This window comes from Manis pentadactyla, chromosome 8, assembly GCF_030020395.1.
Source record: "Manis pentadactyla isolate mManPen7 chromosome 8, mManPen7.hap1, whole genome shotgun sequence".
In the NCBI taxonomy this organism is placed as follows: Eukaryota; Metazoa; Chordata; class Mammalia; order Pholidota; family Manidae; genus Manis; species Manis pentadactyla.
This window is the reverse complement of record NC_080026.1, coordinates 91,619,588-91,638,830: the sequence shown is the minus strand read 5'-3', so window position 1 is coordinate 91,638,830 and position 19,243 is coordinate 91,619,588. Positions and strand designations below refer to the sequence as shown.

The window sequence follows — 19,243 nt, the reverse complement described above, 5'->3', positions numbered from 1 at the left end:
GGCAAGTACCTCAACATAATAAAGACCATATATGACAAACCCACAACCAACATCATACTAAACAGCGAGAAGCCACAAGCTTTCCACCTAAGATTGGGAACAAGACAGGGATGCCCACTCTCCCCACTGTTATTCAACATAGTACTGGATGTCCTAGCCATGACAACCAGACAAAACAGAGAAATACAAGGCATCCAGATTGCTAAAGAAGAAGTCAAACTGTCACTGTTTGCAGATAACATGATATTGTACATAAAATACCCTAAAGACTCCACACCCAAATCACCAGAACTAATACCTGAATTCAGCAAAGTTGCAGGATACAAAATTAATACACAGACATCTGTTGCTTTCCTATACACTAACGATGAACTAGCAGAAAGGGAAATCAGGAAATCAATTCCATTCACAATTACATCAAAAAGGATAAAATACCTAGGAATAAACCGAACCAAGGAAGTGAAAGATCTCTACCTAGAAAACTCCAAGACAGTGCTACGAGAATATAAAGAGGACACTAACAAATGGAAACTCATCCCATGCTCTTGGCTAGGAAGAATTAATGTTGTCAAAATGACCATCCTGCTTAAAGCAATCTACAGATTCAGTGCAATCCCTATCAAAACACCAACAGCGTTCTTCAACGAACTGAAACAAATAGTTGTAAAATTCATATGGAATGGCAACACACCCCGAATAGCCAAAGCAATCCCGAGAAAGAAGAATAAAGCGGGGGTATCTCGATTCTCAACTTCAAGCTCTGCTACAAAGCCACAGGAATCAAGACAATTTGGTACTGGCACAAGAACAGACCCACAGACCAGTGGAACAGAATAGTGAGTCCAGATATTAAGCCAAACACATATGGTCAATTAATATATGATAAAGGAGCCATGGATATACAATGGAGAAATGACAGCCTCTTCAACAGCTGGTGTTGGCAAAACTGCACAGCTGCATGTAACAGAGTGAAACTGGATCATTGTCTAACCCCATACACAAAAGTAAATTCAAAATGGATCGAAGATCTAAATGTATGTCATGAAACCATAAAACTCTTAGAAAAAAACACAGACAAAAATCTCTTGGACATAAACATGGGCAACTTCTTCATGAACATATCTCCCCAGGCAAGGCAAACAAAAGCAAAATTGAACAAGTGGGACTGTATCAAGCTGAAAAGGTTCTGTACAGCAAAGAACACCATCAATAGAACTAAAAGGCATCCTACATTATGGGAGAATATATTCATAAATGACATATCCAATAAAGGGTTGATATCCAAAATATATAAAGAGCTCACACACCTCAACAAATAAAATGCAAATAACCCAATTAGAAAATGGGCAGAGTCGCTGAACAGACACTTCTCCAAAGAAGAAATTAAGATGGCCAACAGGCACATGAAAGGATGATCCACATCCCCAATCATTAGAGAAATCCAATTTAAAACCACAATGAGATATCACCTCACACCAGTAAGGATCACCGCCATCCAAAAGACAAACAACAACACATGTTTGCGAGATTGTGGAGAAAGGGGAACTCTCCTACACTGCTGGTGGGAATGTAATTAGTTCAGCCATTGTGGAAAGCAGTATGGAGGTTCCTCAAGATGCTCAAAATAGACATACCATTTGACCCAGGAATTCCACTTCTAGGAATTTACCCTGAGAATGCAGCAGCCCTGTTTGAAAAAGACAGATGCACCCCTATGTTTATCGCAGCACTATTTACAATAGCCAAGAAATGGAAGCAACCTAAATGTCCATCAGTAGATGAATGGATAAAGAAAAGGTGGTACATATACACAATGGAATATTATTCAGCCATAAGAAGAAAACAAATCCTACCTTTTACAACAACATGGATGGAGGTAGAGGGTATTATACTCAGTGAAATAAGCCAGGTGGAGAAAGACAAGTATCAAATGATTTCACTCATATGTGGAGTATAAGAATGAAGAAAAACTGAAGGAACAAAACAGCAGCAGAGTCACAGAACTAAAGAATGGACTAACAGTTACCAAAGGGAAACGGTCTAGGGAGGATGGATGGGAAGGGAGGGATAAGTACAGGGAAAAAGAAAGGAGGTTTTATGATTAGCATGTATAATTAGCATGTAGGGGGGCATGGGGAAGGCTGTGCAATACAGGGAAGACAAGTTGTGATTCTACAGCATCTTACTATGCTGATGGACTGTTACTGTAATGGGGTATGTGGCGGGGACTTGGTGAAGGGGGCAGCCTAGTAAATATAATGTTCTTCATGTAATTGTAGATTAATGATAACAAAATATAAAATAATAATAATAAAGTAGATACATTTGTTCCTCTTAGGAGTGCAAGGCTTCTAAATCAGGATCGCACATCTAAGCCACCATTGCACCAACTTGCATAGCTCTAGCTCTGTCAACCCCTTAACTACCACTGGGGAACAGTTAATAGCTCCTGGGCTGCTATGTGGACAGCTGCCAGGTCTCCTCCTTCCACTGCTGCCCAGATGACAGACCATGTTTCCTGTCCTTTTGTCCCTCCAAGAGGAGCCAAGAACAGGTATGGCCTTTAAAAGTCATGTGAGTCAACAAGTAGACTTAAACTAAGATTCCACATCATGCACTTTGCACCCAGCTATCATTTGTAAATATTTACACATCGCTCCACATTCTGATATTGGGCAGCCAAAGCCAAAGAAGATACCAACAAAGTAGATTAAATATGAGAAGCTGACAAAAGATTATAGTTATCATTAATAACTTTGGATTTCAAAAACTTTTCAGTTTGTCAGAGCCAAAGAAGATACCAACAAAGTAAATTAAATGTGAGAAGCTGACAAAAGATTATAGTTACCATGAATAACTTTGGATTTCAAAAACTTTTCATTTTGTCAGAGCATTATGTCTCCAGTTGTATAAAGTTATTATATATTTGAACTTCTCAAAAATATGAAAAAATTATTTTCTAATGAAATTGCCCTTTAACTTCTTGTATGTGTTGGTGTTTCATGTGGGATTTTGATTAAAACAAAATTGTTTTTGATTCTGCTAGGCCTTGTTAAAGTAATGTAAGACTAGACGGAAGTGGCTGTCATGTTTTGGCAGCCTATGTAAGCAAACTGAAACCTAAGCCAGAGTCAATGTACTGGAATCTGGGAAAATGAAACTTAAGAGCAACCGATCTCACGAACAGCCTAGGAGGTGTTCCCAAACCAGAAAAGCACTTGCACGGTAGTCAAATCATTTCTCTGCTTAGTTTCTGCATCTTCTCTGTAAAAGTCTTTCCCCTCCCTAGCTTCTGTCGGTGAAGTGCTGTAACCGCTCCCCATTACGTGTTGCTCCAATTTAAACTGACGTTTGCTTAAATAAACTCATACAACTTTTAATGTGCCTCAGTTTATCTTTTAGCAGTTCAGGCATCCACTGCTCTATGGTAGTCACAGATCAGATGCTCCAATCCCTGCTTACTTACTGACGATGTCAGAGTGCTCGCCACCCTGAGGGCAGAATACTCTGATGTCCTTATCATCAGTACCCAAGGGCCACCTCTGGGGTGTACTGAAAATTGTGTCCTGACTCTGCTGCTCCTCCAGTACTGGAGTATCTAAAATATTCCTTCTGATGTGTTGGTTCAGAAGCAGGAAGGGAAGTTTAATAATATTATGCAAGAATTTCAACTTGCAAGGGGGATGGGGGACAGGGTGTGCTCACATGCACACACATTTGTATTTATTTTCAGCCCCTACCCCCCAGCGACCTCTTTGTTGATGAGTATGATGTGTATGTTCTGCTGTTTTTCTAATGGTCACTCCCCAACTGAGCCCTCTAATGGAGACCACAGCGTGGACAGTAGTAGAGAGGCCGGCTAATCAGCTGGAGACTGCTCATGGGAAGACCTCAGGTAGGACTTTGCATTGGAAAGAGAAAGTTGAGATTGGGAGATTTAAAATATGGATGAAGGATTGTAGGGGGAAAGTGAGGTCATAAGTAAAGCCTGGGATCTCAGCAGCCAGTGTGTTTCCTTTTCACATTGGAGCATCTCAAAAGCCATTCATTGAGGGAAAGGGTGCCATTTGAAAGTGAGTTTCCCTACAATTATAGGAACTCTGATAAAAATAACCACCGGAAATTTTCCCCAAATGTGTTTATACTCACAGAATGTGGCCCCAAGCAGTGACACTGAGTGGGTGTCACTATAGTGAAGATGCGTTTGAGAGGTTTTCTCTTCTCCGTTTTTCATATCCATGTTTCAGCCTCCAGTTGCTGCTTCCATGTGGAGTCTTCTCACATTCAGGGATGTGGCCTGTGACCTGCTCTTGTGCCATTTCAGCCTCTCAAAGAGTGGAAGGGTACAGCATAAGGGGCCTGAGAGGTCATGAGCCTCACTTGCAGGGGCCGGAGGAGCCACATCTACTTCAAGGACAGGTGGCCTCCATTAAACTGCTGAAGAAGGGGCCAGGCTACACTGGTGATGGTCTTCTGGCTTGGCCTGAGTGGACTCAGAAAATGGAGTGGGATCATTGGGAAGAATTAAAGTATTCTGTCTGTAATTACTCCAGAGGGACAGGGATTTCATATTTACACAGTTTGCCTTGTGAACTCAATTCTCTGAAGAATCTAAGAAGAATCTTTCATTTCCAGTTTGGGCTTTTTACTGTTGTGAAGAAAGGAGTATGACTTCTAAGCCCTTTACATATTGAAGTGAAAACCAGAAGTCTGAATGTATTATTTTTTATATAATACAAATGCTACCTTTCCTGTAAATATAGTAAAGAAAGAGGCAATGGGCAGAGAGAAGATAGTTACTAGAGAACCTCTCAAATTTATTTTTTGTAAAAGTTTTTTAAAGATTGAATTAGAGAATGAACTGAATAATGGGGCTTCTATTTCTGGATAGAATAGAGTAGGTTACAAGATACCAATGCTTCCACTGTAATAATTAGCAAAAGCCAGAAAAACAATTCAAAGTGATATTTTAATAATATCAGAATACTGTAAAGCACCAAAAACTAGGTAAACGAATTCTAGATTATGAACAGTGCTTCCAAGTTGAGCTGTTTTTGTTTTTTTCTGTGTGCTGTTTGTTTCTTTGGATGCATTGACAGTTCTGGACAAGGCTAAGGTTATCTTCAATCCAGAAGAGGGATTATACAGGGTTTTGGGGCGGTGGGGTCATGGAGAAAATGGCAAGATGCTTGCAGTCATGTAGAGGAAGTGTGATGACTAGAAAACTTGAAAGGAATTTCTTCGCACTGAAAGAATATGATCCTGAATGGAAACATTAAACTGCCAGAGGGAATAAGGAGCTCTAGAAAGTGTAAAATCCACAGCACTGTTTATACAGCCACGGCAGTAATAATTTATTGTGGAGCTTATGCATATATAGCAACAACAGTAAATAAAGCAGGAAGACAAATGGAATGAAATTGTGGTGAGGTTTGTGAATTGCTTGGGAAGTATTCAAGTATTAATTTAGGTTCACTGTAATAGGATAATGATGGATACTGTAATGTATATGATAACCCCTAAAATAATAATGTAAACATGTCTGAGTAAATAAAATGGTAATGAAAATGATGAATAAAAAATAACGCAGAAAAGAAGGAATAAGGAGAAAATGAACAGGTGGAATGAACAGATAAAATTTGAATTAAATTATATTAGTAATTAAATTAAAATTGATGGACTAAACTGTTCAATAAAAGTCTAGCTCAAACATCACATAACTATGAAATTATAGAGCTGTAATCCAGTTTAGAGTGTCAGATTGGATTTTCAGAATGAGCCAATTATATGCTACTAATAGAGATGTACTCTGAATATAAGACAAAAATAGGTAAATGTAAAATGGTGGGAAAATACATAGCGTGCAGACACTAAACAAAAGAAAACTGATGAGGTGAATTAGCAACAGGCAAGGAACACTTTTATGGAAGAAAATGGCAAATAAAGATGAATATTTCACTTAAAAAATATAAAAACAGAAGTTATAATACTCCTAAACTTATACACAATTATTAATAAAACTTCAATATAGAAAGCAAAAATAGAAAGAACGAAAGCTAGAAATAGACAAAAATGCAATTACTGTTGGATATTTTAATATGTAGTTTTCAGTAACTGACTTAAAAATGGAAAATATTGGTAAGAATATAGAAGATATAAAGTAGATTATACACTTATCAGTTGAAGAAAACACATTATATATCATATGCACAAGATACACATAACATTCTTAACCATAAGGTGCCCCATAAAAGTAAGTCTTAACAAATTTCAAAGGATTAAATATATTCAAAGTATGTTTGTAGCCATGGTGGAATTAAACTACATAATTTATAGGAAGATAACTTTTTTCATATGCCAAATACTTGGGATATAGAAAACACTTATAAATAAACTATACATAAAGCATGAGTCAAAGAAGAAATCGCAGTGAAAATTGTACAATATTTTGAATTGACTGATGGTGACAAAAACTACATATCAAAACCTGTGGAATGCAGCTGAAATAGCCCTTAGATGGAAATTTATAACCTTAAATGAATAATTAAGGAAGTCAGAAAAAGTATAGCAAAATAAATCCAAAGAAGAGGTATCACAAGGAAAAGATAAAGCTATAAACAGATATAAATTGAATTGATCATAGAGGTTAATAGAGAAAAAAACACCAATAAAAATCAGTTTTGAAAAAGATTAATAAAATTGACAGATTCTCTAGCAAGACTTATTAAGAAAGAAAGAAAAAATACAAATAATCAGGAAATATGCAATGGAGATAATGCAGGCCTTACTTAAAGAAATAGGAAGATACTGGTAACAACTTCATGTCAATACATTTAACAGTACGGATGAAATGGAAAAATTCATTAAAAAGCTGAACTAGCCAAAACTGTACAAAAGACATTGAAATATGAATTGATGTAGATCTGAAGGAAATTAAATCTGAAATCTAAAAGCTTTCAAGAAAGAAAACACAATTCCAACACAGCTTCATTGGTGAATTTATCTAACATAAAGGCATTACTTTAAACAAATTATTTCAGAGAATAAGGAACCTGAGAACATGTCATTTTATGAGGCTAGCATAGCCCTGACACCAAAACTTAGCAAGTCATTAGAGGGAAAAAAAGTGGCCAATATCTCTCATGATCATAGACGCAATTTTTTTAAACAAATTATTAGCAAATCAACTTCTGTGATACATACAAAGGATATAATGCGACCAACTGGAGTTTATTCCTTGAAAGCAAGATTAATTTAGTTTTCAAAAATCACAGAATGTTATTTACCACATAACCATAAAATGTAGTATTCTAGCACTTATCTAAACACTTTAATGTTATTAACTGATTGTCTTAACAAATCTCATTTAATAGGAATCATTCTTTTCTCCCAGGTACAGATGAATGAGACAAAAAAGTCAAAACACTGGCCCAATGTCTCACAACCATTAGATGATTGAGCTGTGAGTCCAGTTTAGATAGTCCTAATTAGAGAATGTACACTATGGAAGATTTCATTGTATTGTCTTTCAGTTGTCTATGCCTGCTCTGGTGGTGTCTGAAAGTTTAACATAATAGCAGAAGTTTTCTTGGCAGTCCTTCAGTATTGGACCTGGGAATACAGTAGCTGAAATTTTACAACATCTTTTATTTCTACCAGTGATTTAACTCCTAATTTAGGAAGTAATTTGGCTTTCTTTTAACAAGCCCACTAGGCCAAATTCCTCCAAAGAATTTCTGTTGCCTTTAAAGTCCTCGGCTGAGGATATTCTATCCTGCCAGAATATAAATCATTGAACAGATCTCCAGGAATCATTTTCAGGTATGTTTGGATTTTCTCAATGTTGTCAAGTATTAATCCTTTGAACCTAAGATTATTTTTGGACATGGCTATATGTCACTGAGGAATATACAGAGCAGCTGTCAGGTATGGACATTTCCACAGAGGACAGCCATATAATGGGGGAACTGGGATTGATCTCATTTTTAGCAAGTTGCTTGAGACTCCATCCATTCACAGGGGATTTATGGAGAACAAGTGAGGTTAGTGGCGGTGAAAGAACCGGCAGTCATCACAACTAGTCACTTTAAGGATCATCATTCCACCTCTCAGTCAAACATCTGAAGACTGTTCAAGAAAGCAGGAATGAGATGATATAAAATAAGACTCCACCCATTCCCCAAACCCCCTGCAGCATAGGAGCATAGATAGGAGGAGAAAAGAGGTGAGTTAAACATGAGTTTGAAGATTTAAAAAAAAATAAAGATTAAGTCTTAATAGCAGAAGTGAAATGAAGTCATCTTAATGAACCAGGCCAGGATTTTCACTATTTTTATTCAATACTATATTTAGGTTGCTAAGCAGTGCAGTAAAACAAGAAAATAATAAAAGACACAACAATTGGGAAGGAAAGAGTAACTGCCACATTTTCAGATTCCATGACTATGTATATAGAAAATTCAGAAGAATCTACAAAGTATTAAAATTAAGCAATGGACATATCAAGGTGACTGGATTTTATAAAACCATATACAAAATTAATTTTATCTCTATATATAACATGCAGTAGATAATGAAAGTTATTAGAAATATATTATTCTTCAAACAACCAAAACAAGATATTCAGTATGTCTAAATGTAGGACTTCAAAACATTATAAGTAAAATTAAAGAAGTTCTATTTGACTGGAGAGATATACTACGATTTTTTATTAAAGGCTTGGAATCAAGTTGTCAATTCTGCCTAAATTGCTGGAGAGGGTCTAGGCAGTCCCAATGGAAACCTTACCAGGTTTCTGTAGAAATTGAAACACTCATTCTAAAATTTGTGGGAAATGCAAATAACCAAGAGCCAAGGCAATCTTGAAGAAGAAGAAAGCTGGAAGGCATACCCTGTCAGATATCCTTTCCTATCCTAAATGTACACAAATTAAGATAGTATAGTATTTGACATAAGCATCAACAAATAAACCAGTAAAAGAGTATAGAAAGCCCAGAAACAGACCCATGCATAGGCAGTTACTTAATTTACAAAAAAGCACTTCTCTAATTCAATGGAGAAAACTGGTCTTTCAAATTAATAGTAATGAATCAAGTTGGTATCTACTGCGGATAGGTAGGTTTAGCAATATACTAGAAAAACTATATGAGAATATCCTTATGATTTTGGAATAGGAAAAGATTTTTTAAACAGGACATTAGAAGTACTAAATATGAAGGAAAATACTGATAGATTGGTCTTTGTTAAAACTAGGAACTTCTGTTCATCAAAAGTCAACACTGGAAACAGGTCACCAACTAGAAAAATGTATGTGTAGCTATAAGCAAAAGGATTTATATCCAGATTATAAAATAACTCTTACAAAACAGTAAGAAAGATACTGGCTACTTAATTTAAACAAAATACAAAAGACTTGAATGGGTGCTTCACAGTGGGAGATATCCAGGTAACCAATAAGCATATAAAAATATGTCCAGTGTTGTTATATGTCAGAGAAATACAGATTTAAGCCATGGTGAGATAGTCACATAACACCCACAGGAATGGCCAAAATTAGAAGGACTGGAAATATTGACTCTTTACAAGTTTATAGAACAAGACTTGACACACATAGCTGGTGGGAGAGTAAAATTCACATGATCACTTTGGAAAACTGTCAGTATCTACTAAAGCTAAACATGTTTATCCCATAACCCACCAGTTCTACTCCTGGGTAGATAGCCAAGATAAATTAGTATACATGCCTATCAAAATATCAGTACAGAAATGTTCATGAGTTTTTCTTAATGATCAAAAAATTGGAGGCAGTCCCAGTGTGTAAAACAATCAAATGGATAAACTGAGGTACATTCATATGGGGGAACCCTATGTGTCAATAAAAATGAAAAATCAACTACTACATATAACACCATGAATTAATCTCACAGATTTAAATTTTAATGAAAAAAAAGCAAGACATAAAACGGTGTATTTAATATGACTGTATAAAGTTCATAAACAGACAAAATTAAGGTGTGGTAATAGAAGTCAGAATAGTATTTACCTTTAGAAAAATCAATTAGAAGGGGTTAGGAAGGGGTTTCTAGGATACTGGAAATGTCCTGTATCTGATCTAGAAGGTGGTTACATGGTTGTATACACATGTGAGATTTTATTAATTCTATTTGCTTGAGATTTATGGTCTTTACATAGTTTAGTACACCATTAAAAAGAAAATAGAGTGCAGAGAGAAAAAAACAACAAAATAGATCCTCTTAATACCTGAGACTGGTAGAAAAGCTATGGAATTAGGTTGGGAATGTCGTTAGAGGAGCCCTCTGCCCAAAGAGAAAGGAAAGCTCTGGTGTTCATAGTTGCATGGAAAAATAAATCCACCTTATTTTTATACCTTAGAGCCTATTTAAATTAGGTAATGAATGTAGTATGCATAACATAGGGTCGACTCATTGCATACATTAAAAGATAATAATAGTAGTGTTTTACTGCTATTATTATTTTGTTACTGTTGTGGTGGTTAGTGACTCTTAGTGATTGTGTCTGAACCAGAAACTTGTGGCAGTGTGGTCTGCCTCTTCCCTCGTCTCACTTTCACATCTCACCATTCAGTCCATTCTTCTCATTTTCTCATTCCCCACAGAGTGGCAACTCAATACTGGGTGTGGGAAATTGATACAGATTCATCTTTCAGAGCCAACTGTGGGTCTGTGAGAAGGGTGAGGGACGGGCTCCGTCAGCCAGCAAACTCGAACTCACAGACGGCCAAGAAGGAGGAGGAGCAGGAGATGTCATCCCACATGCCATCCTCTAGGAGCATCACACAGTCCTCCCCTCTGGCACCATCGTTGGGCTCACCAGCTTTCCAGTTTTTGTAGGTCAGACCCCTTCCTGACAGGTCCACAAAATGGCCTTCAGTCTCCTCATCTGTGGTGCCCAGGAAGACATGTCTACTACTGGCTATTCTCTGGATGGCCTTGTTTTCCTCAGCATTCATGGGGGTGGCCACGGAGGCTTGGAACCGGGCACACAGAGCCTTTACCCTGTCAAAGCTCATCGTTTCACCATTGGTCACGAAGAACTTCTTCCCAACTTTTTTGCCCATAGAGAAGGTCAGCCCTAAAGTAAAAATCTCTGGATGATGCTGGCTTGTCTTTAAGCCTAACCCAAGGTAGTTTTCTGGGTAGACGTGTCTAGAACAGAGTTGCCACATAAAATATAGTGTGCCCAGTTAAATTTGAATTTCAGGTAAACAACTCAATTTTTTTAGTATAGGTATCTCCCATGCAATTTTGGAGACATATGTGTACTAAAAAAAAAAAAAAAGTTGATTACCGAAAATTCAAATTTGACTCGGCAGCCTGTCTTTTTCCTAGTAAAAACTGGCAACCCTAATCTGAAGAGACAGACTCTATCAGAGGACTTTATCTTTTTGAATCAGTTTTAGAGCACATACAATTAGGAAACTGAATTCTACCTCAGTATTATCTCAAGAATAAGCAAAAATGTCTGAGAGTATTTGCCCCAAGGTAGGAGGGCACAGAAGGAACAGCTCAAGCCCATTGACAGGTCTCAACGCCAGCAGTAAAAAGGGGCACAGGTCCCATTTTCAGTAACCAGAGAGTAAAAAGTAAAGGATCAGGGACTCCAGAGTCAGACTGACTTCAGTTTATAAAATACTTCTACCACTTAGCTCTGTGTGTTTGAGCAAGTTACGTAACTCCTTTCTGCCTCTATTTCTAGCAAAAGGGTGTTGTGAGGATTTCATGTGATCAGAATATGTGAAACACCTATCCAGGTCCTAAAATACTATATGCATTTAATAAATACCTGTTACCTTCCATGTTCCCAAAATTCAAGCTACCTGAAGAGTAAGAAAGGAGGCTTACACTTTTTGATACGGTCCAATTCTTCTTGCAAAGCTCTTCTTTCTGAACTATCCAGGTGGCTCTCACAAACTAGAAAATTAAGATAAAGTGAAAGCATTGTTGAAAAGGGGGTCTCAGTAAGGGGTATATTTTTTAAACCAAAAAAATTACATTTTGATATTGGAGGAAAATGAAGCAAAAAGAAGGAAAATTCTATCTGTTTCCGTCCAGTCTTCATCTGTTGAATATACCTGCAGTCACTTTATGTATACATACTTACTCACACTCACAAGCACACACATATGCTCCCTGCTGACCTAGCATGATAGCACTCCATATGCCAAGCTCTTCACTAATTGTTTTTTTTTCCCAAAACTAAACAGCTCTATCACATATAAAGAGAAATCTTTGGGGGAATTATTATGAGCTAGTGAATGTTGACTAGAAAGATTACAGAGTTTTGTCTTTGAGGAACTTTTGTTTCTGTTGTTTTTTTAATTTTGGTTTTGTTTTTCCCCATGTTTGTTCTATTTTTAATCCAAGATTTTTTGTGAGCTGCTCATTATTCAAGGGGGCAGGGAATGAGGCAAGCCATGTATTATAAATGGCAAATGTGGCCTTAATATGACACAGACTTTCTCATTAAGAAATGAGTCTCTTTCCCCACTCCTTGAATCAGGACTGGCCTTGTCACTTGTTTTGACCATTAGAATGTGGTAGAAACAATAACGTACGTGTTCTAAGCCTTCAGGAGGCCTTAATGCTTCTGCTCTTCCTACTCTTGGGAATCCTGGAATCACCTCTTTGTGAACAAGCCCAGGCAGCCTGTTTGGTGATGAGAGCCCGGTGTCTCATTTACTTTCATCACTCAGCTGACAGATAAACGATATCCAGTCATGTCCATGGCACGCTGGGCCATCAGCTGACCACAGATCCATGAGTGAGACCAGCAGAGAAATCACCGGCTGATTCCCAGAACTGTGGGCTTAAAGCTGTGGCTGTGTTTTCTTGATTGTTTGTGTCTTATGAAGTAAAAGATAATTGACATGCCTTGGCTACTGCTATTGTGAAAATAGGCTGACATAAGAGGCCCAATACTTCAATGGCCTGGTCTCTCCCTTTTGAACCAGAGTCTGACATTGGACTGAAGGAGGCCCAGGGCCTAGCTCCTCCAGAGAGAGCCTAGTGAGGGAGTGGTCCTGAAGGGCTTGTAAGTCTGCACGAGGGTGCTGGTAGGAATTCCCTGAGGCTCTAAGAAGCCTAGGGAGGGCTGTGGGGTTCTGGGTCAGGAAGCAGAGTTGGACATCTTCCCATGAGGCACCAGGGGAAGAGGCACCTCCCACCTGGAAGTCAAAGTCCCAGTACCCTGGGTGCCCTTCAGCCCAGACCTTGCTGAGGTAAGCTCCTTACCTGGACAATCTCCAGGATCCCCTTTGTGGCCCACTGCTCCTGGTAACCCAGGGGACCCTTTTATTCCTTAAGGGCCCAACTTCCCAGGAGGACCCTGTAAGCCTCTGACCCCTTGGCCTGTAGGACAAGGGAACAGGACTCAGTATCTCTGTTCTTGCTCTGTTTCTATGAGAGTTTGATTCCAGAAGAAACAAATATTGACCCAGAGCTGACTTTCATCACTGCTTCCAGTCCCAAGAAGAAAACCTTCCCAATGGGATGCTTGTAGAGGACCACCCCAACTCCTGTGTGGAAGCTGGGCTGCCAGAGAATCAGAGCTACATCTCTGTTTTGAGTTATAATATGCAGGTGAGAGAAATACAACCTACCTAAATAGAATATTACCCTCCTCACATCTCCAGACAGTTTCCTCCAGAAGGTAAGAGTCAGAACCGGAATGGCCCAAGGTACCTGGCTCTCCCTTTTCGCCCTTGGTGCCGTCACGCCCGTCTTTGCCTGGGAAGCCGTTGGCTCCTGGACAACCACAGGCCGTCCCAGGGCAGGTCTTCTGCACATCCTCACAGGTTTCTGTTTCTGAGAAGGATGCTGCCACCATACTCAAGAGAAGGACAGGGAGCAGTGGAAACAGGGACATGGTCCTTACCTTGGTGTGAGGAAAGTCAAGGAAGCTTATTTCATTGAGAGCTCTCTCCCCCAACCTCTGCCCCTGGGCCCCCTGCAGCCTGCACCTCATCCTCTCGGCTGGGCAGCCCGTTCTCCCCCAGCGCCATCAAAGCAGCGTTCAGGCGGCACCAGGCTCTGAGCTGCAGGCCGGTGCTCCAGAGAGGGGGGCCACCACTAGTCACCAACCCAGCCCCATATTAATTTGAGTTTACTTCCTCTTGATGTTTTATTCACCACTGCCGTAGAAACTTGCTAGAAGGAACGTTTTCTCTGGAGATTTCTCACTACCTTGGCCTTGAAGGTAGTTTTCTCTCTCTAGGTTGCAGCAGGAATTCTCAGTGTTCTGTGAGTCAAAACCACTAGCAGGTAAACCACCTTCCTTGAATCCCCTTCCCATTTCTCTATCTTAGCATTTCATCTGTCTTTCAATTTCTCTTTGAAATCTGTCCTGCCCCCAAGAAGAAACCTCAGCTTCCCAGTCTCATGGGTCTAATCCTTCATGGCTCTCTTTGAAAATGAAGGTACAGTCTTATTTGCACATGGTAGGTGAGCCCAGGAAAGTCACAGATGCCCCAGCATAAGCCAAGAAAGATAAATCCCCAGCATAGCTTCTGTCTGCCATGCCCCCACCCCGTCTACAGGCCCAGAGAGCCTCCTCTAGGGCTCCAAGGTCAATTCCCCTCCAAGGTCCTGACCCAGGACCCCAGATCCACTCACCAGAGGGTTACTGAGGCTTCTGCAGAGACAGGGAAACTGGCCCTCCAGCCTGGGGTTCTGGCAGCTGCCTCAGTGAGGGAGGAGGCCAGACTCTGCAACACATGGCCCTGCCAGCCTTACGAAGAGCGACAGCATAGGCCTGGCCTCCAACCCCAGATTAATAAACAACTTCTCTTAGGACTGCACTAAACTCTTCTTGGGAGCATTTCCTGGGGCCTCTGACACAGTGCGCAGCAGCTGTCTGCTTTTATATTGCACATTCTGTCTTTCAGTTGCCATCATTTTGGCAGTTATCATTCCTGAGCCCCCATATGTGGGCTCTTACAGTTGGTCAGGTCAAGATCCTTGTTTCCAACCAAGAAATATAAAGATACCCACAAATGCTTGTGCACATCAACCATACACACAAACGTGCACGTGTGCACATATACTCATCCATGAAGGCACAGCAGGCTCCCCGCAGCCCTTAGCACACCAAGACCACTCCTGCCTCAGGTTCTACACTTCATACTCTCCCAGCCTGGACATCTCCTCCAGTGACTGTCAACTGGATCTTTCTCTTTCACTCAAATATCTCTATATTAGAGAAACCTGTCTTGGTCTCCTTTTAAAAATCCCACCCAGCCACTTTCTATCCTTTTGGCTTGGTTTATTTTATTTTATATTACTTAACACTACATGATAATATATTCTAGCAGTTTACTTTACTTTTCTATTTTTTGTTGTGCTAAAATATACATAATACAACCATTTTGACCATTATTAAGTTTATAATTCGGGAGCATTAAAAGCATTCACATTGTAGAACAGCCACCACTATCCATCTCTAGAACTTTTTCACCATCCCAAACTGAAACTCTATACCCATTAAATAATAAGTCCCCATTTCCTGCTCCACCTCAGCGCCAGCCCCTGGTAACCCTATTCTACTTTTTTTCTCTATGAATCTGACTACTCTACATACCTTATATAAGGGGCACCATACAGGATTTGGTTTTTGGTGACTGGCTTGTTTCACTCAGCATAATGTCTTCAAGATTCATGTTGTGGCATATATCAGAATTTCCTCCTTTTAAGACTAAATAATATTATATTATATGTATATACCAAATTTTGGAAGCTTCATTTTTATAGCCAAATGTTCTTCCACAAGTGAAAGGGTAAATAACCGGTGGTACATCCATACAAAGGAAAACTCCCAGAAGACAAAGGAACTGACGATTTTTTTTTCTTTATTTTCTTTTTATTAAGGTATTATTGATATACACTCTTATGAATGTTTCACATGAAAAACAATGTGGTTACTACATTCACCCTTATTATCAAGTCCCCACCCACACCCCATTGCAGTCACTGCCCAACAGTATAGTAAGATGCCACAGAGTCACTACTTGTCTTCTGTGTGCTACACTGTCTTCCCCATGATCCCCCCCATACCATGTGTGCCAATCATTATACCCCTCGGTCCCCTTCTCCCTCCCTCCCCACCCGCCCTCCCCCACCCCTTGCCCTTGGCAATTGCTGGTCCACAAAGGAACTGACTATTGATTTACATAATAACTTGGATGAATCTCAAGGGCATTAGGTTAAGTAAAAGAAATATAACATCAAAACTTTATAAACTGTATGATTCTTTTTATATATTCTTGAAATGACAAAATTACAATGGGAGAACAGTGGTTGGCAGGGAACAGGGCTGGAGAGAGGGTGATTATAAAGGTGTAGCATGGGGAAATTCCATTGGGGGTGATGGAAAGTTCTATACTTTTATTGTGGTAGTTACATAAATGTATGATTGTGGTAAGATTTCATAGAACTATACACCAGGACAAATATGCAGATAAATGATTAAATCCAAAGGAAGAGCTGTATCTTATTGTCGTATTGCTCCAACGTCAGCTTGCTGGTTTTGATATTTGTGCTTTGGTCTGATAGATCTGATTATTGGTGAATGATGGATGAAGGGTACAGGAGACCTTTCTTTATTATTTTTTTGATGTATACATGAGACTAAAATTATTCCAAATGAAAATGTTTCCAAAGGAGTCTTAAAGTTGTGGGTGTTCCAAAGGCTCAGCCCCTGCTTCCTTCAGGGCTTGGTCCAAGTATCCAGATGTGATTAGTCTGCTCAATGGCTTGAAAGTGAGAAAGCAGACTAGGTTCCCAGGGATAAAACTATTCAGTGTGACTGGGTTTACAGTGTGAGATCCGATCGGTGAGAACCGAGGCATGAGCCAGTGGACAGCAGGATTTGAAACTGTACTAAAGACTTTGGACCTCCTCCTAAGGTTCATTAGACCAATTCCAATAGAGACATGATCAGAACTGAATTTTTCAAAGCTTTGTTTGACTACAGCCTAGAAAAGGACTGGAGAGGCGCAGGACTGGAAAAGAATCAGAGAGGAAATACATACCATCACACAGGCAGCAGATGATTCCTGCTAGGCTTTGGGTAATGGCAGCTGGATTAAGAAGTTGGATGCATTTGAGAAACATCTACCAGGTGTAATTGATAGAGCTTGGGAATTGGTTGACTGTGAAATAGTTAGCAAGAAAGAGGAATTTTAATGGGCACCCAAGTTTCTGACTTGAATATCTGGGTACCATTCAACTGGATAGGAAACAAACAAAAGAAACTTTGGTGGGGAGGGTTTAGATAATGGGTATCTTGTGGGTAAATGGCTTGGACCATGTGCAGTGATCAAGAGGGACAATCTAGATGGGATGGAACAGTAACTTAAACACGATTTATTAATTTCTGAACAACATCTCTAATAGAGCTGTCATAAAATGTCATGTTAACTTGGGGTGTGGGGGAGCTCATCACAGGAGGTGGCAGTGATGTGTGGCAGAAGTGTTGTAGGGGCCTCCAAACACCAAGAGGAATGTGGGTGAGATTCCCTTCGGGTCCCTTCCTATTAGACTGTCCTTGGCTGTGAAGGTCCTGGTTTCCTTTCTTCCCACTGACCCCTGTCCCTGAAAACATTCAGGGTAGTACAAAGTCACATGCTGAAAACAAATTATGTAGACAAGGAGATCCAGGGTCTGGAAAATTACTTCAGGCGCATAGTTCATCTCTCCTACTCTTCAGCAGCCGGACCTTCCCCTGGTGCCTGCTCCACAGTGGCAGGGGCAGATGTGGTAGCTGACTCCAGGTCATGCTGGAAGTGTTGACTTTGGTCACAGTGCTCGTTTTATTAACACTAAGTTCAGAGGTCAGGCAGCTGCCCTCTAGACTCTGACATTACCTGGAACTGTGGTAAGAGGTAGGCATCTAGGTGGGCAGCCAGTCTAACAACTGAGCTACCACTCTGGGTGCTGCCCAACTACGAGCTCTTTCCTGCTCTCCACAGCCTCCAGCAGGCCACTCCCATCGTGATACACCCCTCCACACACATCAGCCCCTGATTACCGTCTCTGCCTCATAAATGAAGCCACTGTGCCCATTTGCTCGGGACCCCAGGCCCTTCCTAGCACTGCCTCCATTCTGGGACTTCCATCAGACACACACGTCACCCAAGAGGCTGCAGACACTCTGCCCTCTGACCTGCAGGAGGACTGCCTGCCCCCCTGCGCCCTCTTTCCTCTTGCCTGGGATGGAACCCCAGCTTCGCCACTTTCCAGCTGTGTGACTTGGCCAAATTCTATCTCTTCAGTTCTTGTTTCCCCGTCTGTGTGCCAGGCCTTGGCTGTGCCATGGTATGCCCTCTTCTGGCCCATACTCAGAGCGCAGGGCATGCAGCTCACTGCCCCAGTCTGCTTAAGACAGGGCCTTCATTGCCTCCAGGAGGACTGAACAGTATTCCTCTTACTTTGTGGAGCAGTGTTTGGGGTGGCCCTGTGTGGGAAGCATAGCCTGAGATGTGCAATGAGAAGGCTTGATTTGGGCTCATGACTCTGAACTTAAACAGTCCACCTATTCTGGCTCAGCTGCAAATCTCACACCTATCAAATTTGATTTTGAACTCCACCCTCTTTCCTGCAGGGATGCTACAGGTGGGACAGAGGCAGCGAATGGCAAGCATCAGTGCCATCCAGCCAGAAGCTACAAGGAATACCCCTACAGTTGATCCAGATGATGATTTTTCTTTTCTTTTGTATGTGTGTGTTGGGAGTACTTATTACAAACAGGGATGTTGCATACAATGGTGAGCCATAGGGCTTCTCAGTCACAGGCTGTCAGGAGGGATTTTTATGGGATTTGGCCTTGTGCTGGGTGATCTGGGGGAACGTTGAAGGAACAGGTGTCTATGCCTGATAGGATGCTGTCAAGAAACTCAGGCAACTTTTTAGTAGAGTTAGCTTAATAAATTTTTTTCCAGGCGGACAGAGGGACAGAGCGAGGCAGAGGAGAGGCATCTGTTAGGAGCTACAGACGCTCTTGTTGGCTGGGAGAGGGGAGTGTTTTCATTTTTGTGGTTCTCAGAGCAATCTTCATGGCTTTGTCCAGATATGACTTCAGAATGATCTTCATATGTCAGAGTTGTGTTCTGTTCTGTGAGCCTGTTTATGGCCAGCAGAGAATGCCACGGTCTGGCTGGGAGAGACGGCTGCCAGCTGTCAGCCTGCTTTCTCCTGGTCAGCGGTGTCCT

General features: G+C 40.5%; 1 long non-coding RNA gene and 1 pseudogene across 1 annotated transcript; one reads left to right on the top strand and one right to left on the bottom strand.

Moving 5' to 3' along the window:
• Positions 1-8,858: 8,858 nt before the first annotated feature.
• On the bottom strand, positions 8,859-14,635 carry LOC130684590 (mannose-binding protein C-like; annotated as a pseudogene).
• LOC130684594 (uncharacterized) lies at positions 12,686-18,740 on the top strand. Its single transcript, XR_008998927.1, has 3 exons — positions 12,686-13,619; positions 17,008-17,154; positions 18,637-18,740. It is a non-coding gene; the product is annotated as an uncharacterized LOC130684594 (long non-coding RNA).
• The last annotated feature ends 503 nt before the right edge of the window (positions 18,741-19,243 follow it).